This window comes from Rhinolophus sinicus, linkage group LG02, assembly GCF_036562045.2.
Source record: "Rhinolophus sinicus isolate RSC01 linkage group LG02, ASM3656204v1, whole genome shotgun sequence".
In the NCBI taxonomy this organism is placed as follows: Eukaryota; Metazoa; Chordata; class Mammalia; order Chiroptera; family Rhinolophidae; genus Rhinolophus; species Rhinolophus sinicus.
Window position 1 is genome coordinate 152,966,390 of NC_133752.1, and position 14,646 is coordinate 152,981,035.

A 14,646-nucleotide genomic window follows, 5' to 3' on the forward strand; every position below is an offset into this window, starting at 1 on the left:
TATTTGAAATCTGGATCTGTGTCTTAGTAACGTAGAAAAGGATTATTTCACGTGACTTTAAAACACATGTAATTTGAAAATACATTCTTAGTTAAATACATATATCCTATGGACAAAAAGATTTGCAAAGAAATCTTAATCCTGTTGCTAGTATTAAGATTTCCATTGTTACTTTATGTGTAATATGTATATAACAAGATAGAGTAAATAATGTCATTAGGAATCAAGGTTATTCAGGATAAAAGAGATACATATATAAAATTAGAGAAGTTAAAACTATGTATTCTGGGAAATATGATATGCACTCATGATATGTTTTTATTTTAAAAACAGAACAACAACAAAAATGACAAAATTTACTTATAGTTCTGGACACCAAAAAGCCCTAGAAGCACTGAGGTCTCAATAGCAGTCAGTATCCCTGCCTCCCAGATTGTTGTCTCTAAATACCATTTCCTGAGGCTCCTTGTAGAAATTGCTGATTCCAGGTCTGAAGTAGGAAACACACAAGATAAACCAGGGACATTCTTGTTTTCTGAGTTTTTGATACTAGCCATCCTAATAGACATTAGGTGATTTCTCACTGTGGTTTTGATTTGTGTTTCCCTAATAATTAATGATGTTGAGCATCTCTGTCCTTATTGGCCATTTACAAGTACATATCTTCTTTGGAGAAATGTCTATTCAACTCCTTTGCCCATTTTTAAAATAAGATTGTTCTTCTTGTTGAGTTGTAGGAGTTCTTGATATAGTCTGGATATTAACCCCTTATCAGATATATGATTTGCAAATATTCTTCCATGCAATGGGTTGTGTTTTATTCTGTTGATAATGGTGTACAAAATATTCTAATTTTGATGAAGTTTAATTGATCTATTTTTCTTTTGTAGTAGATATCCAAGAAATCATTGCCAAATTTAATGTCGTGAGTTTTTCCTTTATGTTTTCTTCTAAGATTTTAATAGTTTTAGGTCTTACACTTAGGTCTATGATCTATTTTCAGTTAATTTTTGTTAATATGGTGTTAAGGGTCCAATGTTATTTTTTTGCATGTGGATACGCAGTTTTTCCAGCACCATTTGTTGAAAATACTATTCTTCCCCTAGTGAACGGTCTTAGCACCCTTGTAGAAAATCATTTGAGCATATATGTAAAGGTTTAATTCTGGGCTCTCTATTCTATTCCAGTAATTGGAAAAATTTGAATGACTAGATAGTTGAAACCAAGAAGAAATTAGTATTAATTTTATTAGGTTTTATAATGGTTTTGTGGGTACAAAAGGAATGTCCATCTATTAGATATATGCCAAAGCATTTATGGATAAAATACTATAATGTCTGGAAATTACTCTAAATACACCAGTAGTGTGGGGTGAAGTGGTAGGAGGGGCAACTATGAGTAAGGATAGACATGAAACATGATTTTCCAAATATTGATAATTGTTTAAGGTGGATGGTGGGTACATTGGCAGCTATTACATTATTCTCTGGTGTATATATTTGAAATTTTTCAAAGTAAAAGTTATACATTATACATGAAAATATACTTAAAATATTGTCTTACCACAGGTGCCTAAGCTTTACATGTCCCTGTCCTTGCCTTCCAAATATTGTGTTTCCCCGAAAATAAGACCTAGCTGGACTACTAGTTCTACTGTGTCTTTTGGAGCAAAAATTAATATAAGACACAGTCTTATATTATATTATGTTAGATAAGACCTGGTCTTATGTTAGATAATGTCCGGTCTTAGAGTAAAATAAGACAGGGTCTTATATTAATTTTTGCTCCACAAGACACATGAGAGCTGGTGGTCCAGCTAGGTCTTATTTTTGGGGAAACACAGTACGCTCCTCCTCCATATTCATCATCCTCGCAAATAGACCTTTATATGGTTGCTCAGGCTAAAACCATGAACACATCCATGAATTCCTTCATACCTCACAGTAATTTCATCAGCAAATTCCTCTTGGCTCTACATCCCAAACCACTCAACATTTTGGCTGATGCCTCCCTGGTACAAGCCACCATCATTTCTCATTGGAAACATCTTCAGTACTTCTTAGGTTTCTCTTTGTTCCCATCATTCCCATACCCCAAGCCCCTAAAAGTCATTCTCCACATAGTTGCTAGAACAACCTTTAAGAAACTAAATTGGATTAGATCTGCCCATTGCACACAAGTGGATTTCCTTCACATTAAGAATAATATCCAGACTCCTACGAGGCCCTCTGTGACCTGAGCTCTGCCTACCATTCTCCCACTTTCTAGCTCGTCTTCCTGCAATGCTTTGCCCTGAGAGGCGAGTCTCAGCTCAGTCAGATATCAGCCCATGGTACTTTCCTCAGAGAAGTCTTTCCTGACCACTCTGTATGAAGTTGTCAATATCCAAGTCTATAGTTCTTTCATAGCACTGATTTTTCTGAAGTTTTATTTGCTTATTTGGTCACATGCTTATTGTCTGTTGTTTCCTACTAGAATGTAAACTCTAGGAGAGTAGGGACATTGTCTTAATTTCTCCTGATTTATCTTGGCCTGGAATAGTGCCTGGGGCTTGGGCAGGTACATTGGTGTTGAATGAATGAATTTGCTTTCAGGAGAGATAAATTCTGTCCCTGGAGAGGGAACCAACCAGAGGAAGCTGGAAGACTACCGGTGTTGCAGTAGTCTAGGTGAAAGGATATAGGGACCATTTCAAGCCGAGCTCATAGGGGGATGAGAGAGAGACAAAAGTGAATCAACAGATCTGAGAAACTGATCATATTAGACGGGGAAAGAGATAAAAAAGAGAAAAGCGATGGGCATGGCTAGGGAGTGATAAAATTATCATTAACAGGAATGGAACCAGGAGGATGAGGGAGATTATGGATTCTGTTTTTATATATCAGGATGGGATTCTAGCAAGGAATTAGATATGAGGGATGTGACCCAGGAGACAGGTCACCTCTGGAGATACCACTTTGGGAATTATCTTCATGAAAGTGCCAATTAAACCCATGGGGGCTGATTGGAGGCTGCCACAGGAGAGAGCCCAGAGAGTGAAAAGAGCAAGACAGATCCCGAGCAAGCCAGGAGCGGAGCAGCTCAGGGAGGAGGGATGGTCCAGTGTGGATGCCGCCCCAGGGCTGCTGAGGATGAATCTGAGGACAGCCTATTGAACGCTGTTTTTGAGTCATAGCACTCTCTGCTTTTAAAACCTCATTCTTTTCTCTATAAAAGTTGTTTATGTTTTCTTTCTAGTCTACCAGCCTACTTTTCCTAAAACACAACATAACACAGCAAAACAACAATTCAGCTTTTTTCCACCTCTAGAGTTCACGTCACATTCTAATCATCACTCTTCATTGGGTTTTTTCCTTTTCTCAGATTGAGTCCTTCACATAGCCACATTCTCTCGCTGTTTATCTTTTGCGGCTCTGTCCATTTATTACTGCACAACAGTAATAAAATAACAATAGGCTAAACTTACTTGCAGGAAAAAACCCATCATAGTTTCTTTTGTTTATTTTTTAATGATACAAGTGATAAATTCATCTTATTAAAAATGTAGACAATTAAGAATCATAAGGAGTAAAAAGTTACATTATCTTTAAAATAAAAAAACTCCCCTCTCCAAGTTTACTGTTGTTTATCATTTGGTGTGTGTCCTTCCAGATTTGTGTGTGTGTGTGTGTGTGTGTGTGTGTGTGTGTGTGTGTGTGTGTGTATTTTGGAGAAAGAGAAAAATTAAAAATTTCAGGCCACAGACTCAGGTATGTAGGAAATGTAAGTTTATTTTTCTATAATTGAATTAAGTTAGTATTTTAAGTCCTTTTATCCTAGGTGGTGTGGAAAGAAGTCTGTCAATTTAGAGTTGTCCTAGTCACACATACACACCCTCCCCACACTACCTTGCTTTCACCCTGGAGTTCATCTAAATTCTAGGGTTTTAGAGGGTGTCAAGGTTTTGGAGGTGGGGGGGAAAGGGCTGAGGTGGTCCTGGGCCATCCATCATCTACCCAACTGGTCCTGGGTTATCCATGCAGGGGCCTTCGTCATCCTGGCTCCTCTGGTCCATGCAGGACACTGTTGTGTTCTTAGGCTCAGTTTCAAGTGTTCTTGGATTTGACTCTCCAAGTTCCTCTTGGGCATAGGGAAAACATACAGCATTTCTCCCATGTCAAGCAGGAAGTAGGAAACTGTTTCAGGTGGTCTCAGGTTCTCTTAGCCAAGACTTACCACGAACCCATGTCTGTTACTGTTCTGTACCATGATGCCTTGCATTTGCAGGTATGTTGTCACTCCTTTAGGTCGTACCTTGAAGTGAGGGCATCAGTTCCCTTTGCTCTTAGATTTCCCAAATCTATTTCAGGTTTCCATTATTCTTCCTCTGCGGAGACTAGCTCCTCAAAACCCACATCAGCATCAATTGTTTTGCTTTCCTTTTGATGCTCCCTTTATTCCAAGTCTATACCATTTATGTAATCTGGGAGTAGGGTGAACAACTGCCATGGGTTCTTGAGTGTGTTCCTGGAATGTGGGACTTTCGTTGCTAAAATTGGCAAAGTTTTGGGCAAACAGGCACTCCCTGACCACCTTATCTGGAAGTGGGGGTGAGTGGTGAGGGGGAAAACTGGCTCTGATTGATTTAGAATTCTTCAAAATCTTTTGTTTCTGGCATAAACTTGACACTCTAAATCTTTCAGGGAGTGGATATTTTTTGAACAGTACAGCAACGAATTGACTCCTGTTTTCACAGTTTGTGTTTCATTCCCTCTTTCTGGAGTTTTCCACTTCTGTCCAGCTCCTTTGGACTGGCAGCTGCTTTGGGGCACATTGTCCCATTTTGTGTTTTAGTTTCTTTCTTGGCTAGTAGTGCCTTTTGTATTCCTTTTCTGGCCCTCATCCTTAGTAATTCATAGATAAATACCCCCTTTAAGGGAGCAGCCCAGAAGCAGTTTCCCACGCCAGTCTGATCTGGGGATGCTCAGTCCCTGCTTCTCTAGGACAGAGATGCCATAGCTCGTGCATCTTTCTTAGTGACGCACAAGATCATTGGGGCAGGCAGGGAGGGTGGGCAGGCTGGAAGAAGAATGTATTTGAACTTGTATGAATATTTACAGTTTAGTCTAGTGAAAAACAAGAAATGAAGTGTTGTTAGTGTCAATTTATGAACTGACAGCAACACCCACACTCAATGTGATGTCAGATGGTCACAGAACGTATATAATATGTGGTGTATTCTGAAGGAAGAATGATAGTTCCACAATATGGAAGGGGATGACAGTGGCTTCCATATTGTTTCTCTTTGTTTATTTTCAGCTAATTGCAAAGTATTGCAACTTACGTGTGCCTGGGTAAATGAATTATATAGGTTATATTATCTAGATTCAGTTAAAGCAAACTTTATAAGATATTCAAATGACTTGAAATATTGAAGGTTCTACCAATAATGTAAGCTTTAAAGTGGTAGGACCCATCCCCCTACTTATTCTTCTCCAGCCACACTGGTCTCCTTGCTTTTTTTCAAACACACTGGCCCCATTCCATGGCAGGCCCTTTGTCCTGGCTGGTCCCTCTGCCTGTGGCTCTCTTCCCTCAGTTACTGGCAGGTCTCACTCCCTTAACTCCTTCAAGTCATTACTCACATGTCACCTGACTATCATTTACAATGGTAACACCCACCCCTGTATTTCTCTTGCCCTTCATCCTGCTTCATTATTATCATTTTTTACACTAGCACTTATCTTCTAACATATCTTAAAATTTATGTATTTGTTATATTATCTGCTCCAATGTAAGCTTCCTGAGGGCAGGGATATTTTCTTTGCTGCTGTACTTCCAGTGCTTAGAATAGTGCTTAGCACTTGGCAGACCATACAGATATGTCAGATAAAAGTAAAAAAATTGCAGAACCAACACCCCTCCCACTCTCAGTACAAGCTCTCCTTTAACCATTCGTTATACCTGATCACATGTGGAAGTGCACATCCATTTATTTCTAGGAGTTTCCAGCGCGATGGCTCACAAGTGCTCACACCATGCAAGCTAGTTTGGCAGCTGTGGTGACAACTTAGCCTCTGGCCTGTTCTTCCTCCCCAGTCTTCCCTCCTGTGAAACCTCTTGGAGAAGCCTCACTGCTCCCAGTAGCACGGTCCTTAGAGCAGGGCAGTGTTCTTTCTGTGGCAGGCAATTCTGGGTTGTTTTTTACCCCAGGCTTTGTTGACAATAGGAGCAATCTGGGTGGAAAACGGGGCTAGGAGATGGTCTGGGGCCACATCTACACAGCAGGCACCCTGCATTTTACCAAGACCTCTTGGCTATTTAGAGTGGCTGGAAGCTCCTGTCGCTTCTGATCCTTGGGCACCAGTTGGCACTGGGGTCTTAATAGTGTGTGTGTGTGTGTGTGTGTGTGTGTGTGTGTGTGTGTGTGAAAGAGTGACTGTAGCCCTCTGCCATGCCTCCTTGCCACAGTCTACAGGTCATCTTTGTATTCAGAATCTCACAGGTCGCTCTTGAATCGGTTCATCAGATTATTGTCTCTAGTCCCCTCTCTCTACAGAGGGCACAGAACCAGTTTTAAAAGGACATGCTTTTTTCTTCCCACTTTTTGTCTCTTTCTCACCAAACACTGTCTTTCTTTTTTCAAATGAAAAACCTATCTCCTATGCTTATGAATAATATGTATAAAGGTCTATTTGTATGTTTCTCTGTTGAGGGAGGGGGAGGTAATGGCAAGAGAGAAGAAAAGCTATCTACATTAGCAACTGCCAGCAAAAGATGACCCATTTTATTAATATTGTTTATTTTTAAGTGAAATATGATCTTAAACCTTGTAGATATTACACCCAAACTTATCACCACTTCCTGAATTTACATATTATACCCTTCTCTACAAGACATACTCCTATATCCAAGCTCTCTCAAGATCCAACTCAATTATCATCTCTCTGAAGCCTTTCCAACTCTCCCAGGAAGAGGAAAAAAAACTCACTAATCATTGATTTGAAAGAGTAAAGTTGACCAAGTGAAAGTTTAATGGAGCAATCACATTATTATGTTGGCTTCTCAACATACGTATGAATAATGTACAGAAATAAAAGGTGGTAAGAGAATCAAGCAGCTTTGAAACCACTAGAGAACCAATTGTTAATTGCAGAGGGCTAGTTTAAATCCATTTGAAAAGCTGCAGTATGGACGGAAGTAGGAAATAGTTTGCTTTGCCTGTTACCATAAAAACAAATGATTTTACTCATCTGCCCAGGAGAAGTGGCATGTTTTAGCCACAGGAAGGAAGAACCCCCAAATTCTGGGTCAGCTAGTTTCTAAGAGACAAGAGGCTCCTTTCCTACTTCTGAGAAGCGTTTTTTCTTTTTTTCCTTTCCTTTTTATCTTTGTTTTTATTTCTTAGTGTTATGGCCACTCATAATATATATTATCAAGTGAAAGTTTTCCACAACATAAGTTTTCATGACTTTTTTTGAGACTTGAACTTACTTCAAGCACTGGCCTGTTAAATACAGGTATGTGTTTTGATAATAATAATAGGTGGATTTATTGACTGCTTGTTATGTGCTTAGTACTTTTCTAACATGTATTTTTACTTTTCTAACATGACATGTATTAAAGCATTTAATACTCGAGCAACTCCATGAGGTGCATATTATTGTTGCTGTTGTTGTTATTATTATTTACAGATGAGGGACCTGAAGTGCAGAGAGGTTAAGTAACTCACCCAAGGCCACTCAGTTCTGAGGTATGAACCAGGTGGTGTCTTTGTAGAAGCTTTCTCTGCACTTGACCACCATGGCAGTTTAGTTCCTCTCTTTAAGAAAACCACTAATACTGCTATTCAAGTTTACATTTTACATGATAAATACAGAAAAACGTATTTCCTATGAAAACTATAGAAATTATAAATCTATTATACACACGATATTCTTAAAGTGTATAATGATTAGGTTGTTTTCAGACGGCTAACTAGAACCAGAAAACATAACACACCCACTTTTCATTGTAATTAATGCTTTGATACCTCCGCAGTCCTCATAAGCACTACATTTTTTTTTTTTTCATTGCATTTATTTGTTTTCCTCATTCACCTGTGATGTAAGTCCCATGAGGGCAGGAGTCTCATCTGCTTTGTTTATCCCTGTCTCCCTGATGACTAGAACATAGCCTGGAATATAGTAGACACCAAATGAAGCCGATCCAACTTTTATTTATTATGCATTATTTATTACATATTTATTGTGTTCCTGTATATATTATATATTATATATTTTCTTTATGATATATTATAAATATATAAATTATATATTAAATATACATATTAAATACACATTTATATATTTAAATATCACATATACATGCATGTAAATAAGTACTATTATTTATAATAAACAAATTAATACAAATACTAACAACCTACTGTTTGTTGAATTGAAATGCTTAATTTTTGGAATCAGTCTTCACTGCCTTTTGTCTGTTAACAATGTTACAGTTCTTATTTTATGTGTAGCATTGTATTTATTAAAGTCTCTGTAAAAAAATGAAGGCATTGTCAACAACTTAAGTGACATTTAGTAGACCATGACAGTTGTGTTTTAACAAATACATACAGTGCGGCATTAAGGAACATCCATCTGTACCTTGTGTTCCAACCTCAGAAAGCATAGCGATCCCAGACATGCCTCCCCAGTCATGCCTCCCTTTCCATCTTTCACTTGCTGAATTTTTGCTCTTCCTTCTGGACCTGTCTTGAGCATTAGTCCCCATGAAGGCTTCCCACACACACCTCCCTGGAAGAATACCTTACCTGTCCCTCTGGGATCTCAGAGCGCTCTGTAATTACTTGTTTACGCGTCAGTCTCCCTGACTAGACCAGATCTCCCTGGGGAAGGGATTATGCCTGAAGCATTTTTGTATCCCTGGTACCTGGCACCTAGTAGCTACTCAGTAAATGACGCACGAATGCATAATCTTAATGAAGTACTATGAGGGGAAGTCAGACAATCTGCACAGTAAGTAGAATGGGTGAAGTTAACATTTTTATTATGATAGCCTATATTTGAAATACTGGGTATAACATCATATTTTAAGTGGTGGGATGCTGGACTTAACACCATCCATGAAATCTTTTTAAAAGTTTGCAGTCAAATGAATTAACCATTATTTCTAAAGAATTACATGTTAAAGTCTGTTAATTGAAGCAAAAAATGAAAATGCTATGCGCACTGGGCCAGTGGAAGCCCCTCTCGGTATTGACAGTATACAAATAAATGTATTCTATGCTATTAGTAGGACACATCAGCAGTGAACTATAAATTTTCCCTGGCAATGGCAGCTCTTTCTCACTAATTTGTACATAGGCAAAAGCCACATCCAGCACAGAAAACAAGATAAAAATAACTGCAGGTATTTATAAGAAACTAAAGTTACAAAACAGTACACTCCCCTTTTGAGAAAATAGTTCAAAATTCAATTGTGGGTAGTAGTTTGATTGTGGAGATCTGTCATCTGCTTTCAAATACATTACAAGAAAAGCACTGGCTAATTAAATTTATTATTCATCGTCTTTCTTGGAAGAAAAGCCTATGCAAATTATCTGAGGCAGATCATGTTTATAAGGAAAAAGTACCACACTCTGAGTTGGTCCCAAATCACCGCTCTTTCTAGTAACAAAACGTATAGGTGAATTGGGGAGGACAGTGTTTTGGCATAATTATCCATAAAATGATGGATTCTTCAATTGTCCTTTCCTCAGCAAAGTTAGGAACCTCAGTGCTTTTAAACAGATTAAAAATCACGTTGTTTTGGCTGCAAAAGGAAACTCCAGTCCTCATCTCTATAACGTTGCCTAGTAATGAGAAAGTCACCAGCTATTTCTCTGTATTTTCCTGGGGTTAAACAACTGTGCACATCTGGTCTGGAAATTGAGAATTCTCCCTCTTTGAGGTTAACTGCAAGAGTGAAATAAGAAAGGTAATCAGCCATCTGCTGAAGAGCTCACTAACCAGGCTGCAGGGATTGGGCAGCGTTTACCGCTCAAGGAATCTGGATGTCAATGTTTTCATAGTAACCTGTTTGTCTTCCTGATGCCACCTCGTCCTCTAGAGCAGGGGTGTCCATTGTTAATTGGCCCGCAGCAAATTCCAAAAATATATTTAGTTTACTTAAATAAACCAGGTGAGGCAATACGTACTTCACCTCGAGTGAGTGGCCCGGCTATTTGTGTATTTTACCGCATATGGCCCTTGGTAAAAAACGATGAAAAAAGTTTGGACACTCCTGCTCTAGAGCATGCTTAATGAGCGACTAAACATATAGCTGGGTCTGCTTTCCTTCTCCACTGTCATTACGATGTAAACTTCTGGAGGGCAGGGCTTTGTGCCTGTGTGTTTGTGGGGTTTTGTTTGTTTGTTTTGTTTTGTGGCTGCAGAACACCTGGAATACTTTTATGCTCAATCTTGGGCAATATTATAGATGATGGACTCTGTTGGTCTTAAACAATCTCATTGAGCAATGTTAATTCCCTCCTATATCCAAGTCATTATTTTTGATTGTGTCTCTTTAGGGCTGCTACTGATAATATAAACAATAGCTTTTTAAGGTTTATCTATACAAGAAATTTAGTATTAAAAATTTCACAGGTGGTCCCCTAAATTTTACCTATCAGGAAAAAACAAGTGCATCCTTGGTTCCTAGGGAAGATGCATGCATTTTTATAATAAAGTATTTATAGCACTTCTTGCAATTCTGGAAACATGTAATTAAAATCCTGATGCCTTGAATAGCTTCAACATTGATCATAACAGTGTGGATTAAACCCCCATATATTTGGTCACTTAAAGTGACCAGAGGAAAAATGAAATTGCCAAGATGTACCTTATTTTTCTCCATTTTTCACTCCGTACTTACTGGTTGCAATTGAGGTTTGAGTTTTGCTTAATAAATTTCAGATATTTATAAGAATAGTGGTCAATGCAGTTGCTACTAAGAACTATAATTTTTGCATCTGCCCTTTAGGAGAAGTTTAATAAGGAATCTGTCTTCCAAAAAGAGAGCCTGGCCCAGCAGAAAGGCATTGAGTTATAATAATGTTCCCTTCTAATGCCAGCTCGAAGACTTTCTCTCGTGTGAACTGAGACATACTTAACCCTTCCAAGCTGCAGCTTCCTTATCTATGAAATACAATTAATAATTCCCACTTACAGGGCAATTGTGTTGGTTAAATCTAGTAGTATATGCAGAGGGCCTGGCACTGGGTAAACACAGTGGATGGGAACTATTCATAAAAAAGATAATAGAGACCTTACATTAAAGACCTTTTTACATGACAGCAACAATCAAGGTTCACAGTGTACATTTTGAAAAAGTGTTAAATCTGGGAGCAAAATTCCTCTCCTTTGCCTTCATTCAATTTTCTGTATATACGTGAAGACAGTTTACATTAATTAACTCTCCTTATTCCTAAAAATTTCCTTAATAGTAATTCTGGTTTTCACTTAACTTATTCCAGATCATGCATTTGTTTCTTCCTTCCTTCCATTCTCCTAATCCAGCCATTGAACAATCAATTATGAGCTCATTCTTTGCACTGGACACATGGAAATACAAACCCTCCCCACGGGAGAATGGCTGGCAAAGAAGAGCTAGGTGCAGGTCAGGGGCAATCAAACCTGGGAGCAAGTGTCATATCGTGAATTTGCAATCTTTGGGGCTCATGGCATAACCTTACACTTTGCCTAATCAGTTTCTTCCTCCATGCAATGAAAATACCTCCTCTTCTTTGGGGAGTATTGTTGTGATGTCCAAGTGAGATCATACACGTAAAATAATTTTACAAATAATAAAGCATGATAGAATAATTAATATCATTACTAATAATATCGGTTGGATTTAGGCCTCAGTATTGTTTTGAAAACTTCTTTCCTGAGAAACCAGCATTTCTGCATTTGCTGCTTATAAATTCCATCAATTAATTGTGGATCTCTTCCAAGCAGTCATTCTTTCTCCTTCTTTCTCCATTGGCAAGTTTCTTTGCCTTGTTGCTCTTACAAGATTATATAGACAAGACTGTGATTCTGATTAAGCTCACATGGAGTTTAGAATGAATGCTTATGAAATCACATTTTTAGTAGGTGGGAAAATTTCAGCATGCATGTATGTGGTGATGGAGTAGCTCTATACTTTAAACACCCTCTTAAATTCTCCTTTGTGTAGGAATTAAGAAACAACACAAAAGTCTCAATTTCCTTTGGACTTGTCTAACGTGTGTCTTTTATTTCAAGTGGCATGTGAATAGTCTCTAACCAGGTTTCTAAAATATTTCTGAAGGGTGTCCAAAAAGTCCAAAGAACTTTCTAAACATAGGCTGATAATTTGACCAATGCTTGACTCAGCTTTCTGGCAGTGAAACAGAGATTTCCAACAGGAAATTTGGCATCCATTTTATAGTCCATCGCATGGATGGGGACAGAAGTGAAAAAACTTTCTCCTGGAGGGCACACCTATGCCCTTAAGATCTCATGGGATATGTGCAGGGTTGACCACAAACATAGCAGAACGAGTGGAAGCTTATAGGTTGTGATATTGGGAGTGTCAGGTACTTGCTCTCAAATATGCCCCCATTCAAGTGTAATAGATCTTGAAACACCACCACTTAGAGAGATAACACATGTTCCTAGGCAGAGACTTAGAGACAACTTTAGCTGTAAAGATAGCTCCTCGTCAAATGAAGGGTATAGTACCCCTAGGATGCAGAAAAGCGCTGAGTACGTGGACTAAGCTTAAGGAACAGTTAAATAGTTTATAATAAATAGTAAACCAGACTGAACCCCTTCCTCTTTCCTATGCAGCCCATAGGATTCTGGGGATGCCTGCCCCTCCTCCAGCTCCAGGGTTCAGTCTTAAATTAATCATGGGAATTCCAATCTCCTTGGGAGTGACTGGTCCAGGAGCACAGCTGAAGCCAGTCATCACACACAGCATCCCACTGCCAATCTTGGGTGCTCGTCTACGTGACTCTGATGGACTGAAAAGACACATTTTTGTTCCATGAGGAGGATAGTTTCTCTCTCTCTCTTTCTTGCTAGATGTAATCAAGAAAGCATATTACCCCCTTGTTGCGTGTTGCCCTCTCAGCTGCCCGAGGAGAAGGACAACGCACAGATGAGGGCAGAGCCAAAGGAATATCAGAGAAACAGAGCCGGAGCCCTGTGCCTAGAATTTGGACATCCTGTAACAGGAAATAATCATTTTCCTCATTGTTTAAAAGGTTTTGAGTCATTTTTCTGTCACTTTTAGCCCAAAGCATTCTAACTAATCTAGCCCTCAGTAAATATTTGTGAAATAATTTGTTAAGTAAATGAATGTAAAAGTAAGTGGGAAGAAAGCCAGGGAGGTTGGCAGGCAGCTGGAGGGGTTGGTCAGTAGAGAACTCTTGAGGCTGGAGTGAATTCCTGGGCTGGGGCCTTGGCCAAGGAGCTGCTATGCAGGTGGCTCTGAGAGCAGCGCTGAGGGGGCCATTTGGGTTCCCGGGAGCTGTGATGGGCGAGAGTGCTCGCCAGGAGGGAACCGAACAGACTATGCCCCAGGCTCGCTCCAGGGTTCAGTCTGCAGGAGCATGAAGTTCACTTTCCTTTGTTTAGTAATTTACTAGAATTGCACATTCTGTGAGTCAAGTACTTTATCTACTTTATTCATTGAATCCCCTCAATGCCTGGAACAGTGTCTGCCACAAAGTAGGAACTAGGTCCGTATTTTTCATTTTTTTAATAACAGCTTTATTGCGATGTAATTCATGTACCATAAAATTTACCTCTTTAAAGTGTTATTCAGAGGTTTTCAGTATATTCACAGTGTTGTACAGCTATCACCACTATCTACTTTCAGAACATTTTTATCATAAGGAAACTCATTAGCAGTCACTCTCCATTTACCCTTCCACCAGCTCCTGGAAACTATGATTTTTTTTTTTTAATGGAAAGGAGCATCCTTATCTCTGAAGATAAAGGAACACCAAGAAGAATCTGAAAATACAGGCCTTGCTCAGTTTTCCCAGTTTACTACACTTATCTCACCCTCCTTAACTTATCCTATTCCTCCACGACTGTCCACTCTTCATCAAACCCAGCATAAAAGTACTCAGGTTTGCTTCTTTGGGCCTTCATTTTCTCATGAAGTGTCATGTAAAACTTTGTATATCAAATAAATCTGTGTGCTTTTCTTCTGTTAATCTGTTTTTGTCTGTTTAATTTTCAGACCCAACCAGGGACCCTAAGAGGGTTGAGGAAAACTTTTTCCTTTCCTATAGTATCAAGACGGAATTAAAAAATATTTTTTTGAGATATAATCCACATACCTTAAAAGTTACCCTTTCAGTGGTTTTTAGTATATTCACAAAGTTGTGCAACCACCAGTCTAATTCCAGAATATTTTCATCACCACCAAATGAAACCCCATATACATTAGCAGTTATTCCCCATTTCTCTCTTCTCCCAGCCCCTGGCAACCACTAACCTACTTTCTGTTTCTGTGGACTTATCTTTTCTTGACATTCCATATAAATGGAATCATATGACAGATGGCCTTTTGTGATTGGCTTCTTTCACTTAGCATGATGTTTTCAAAGTTCATCCATGTTGTAGCATGTATCAATAATTCATT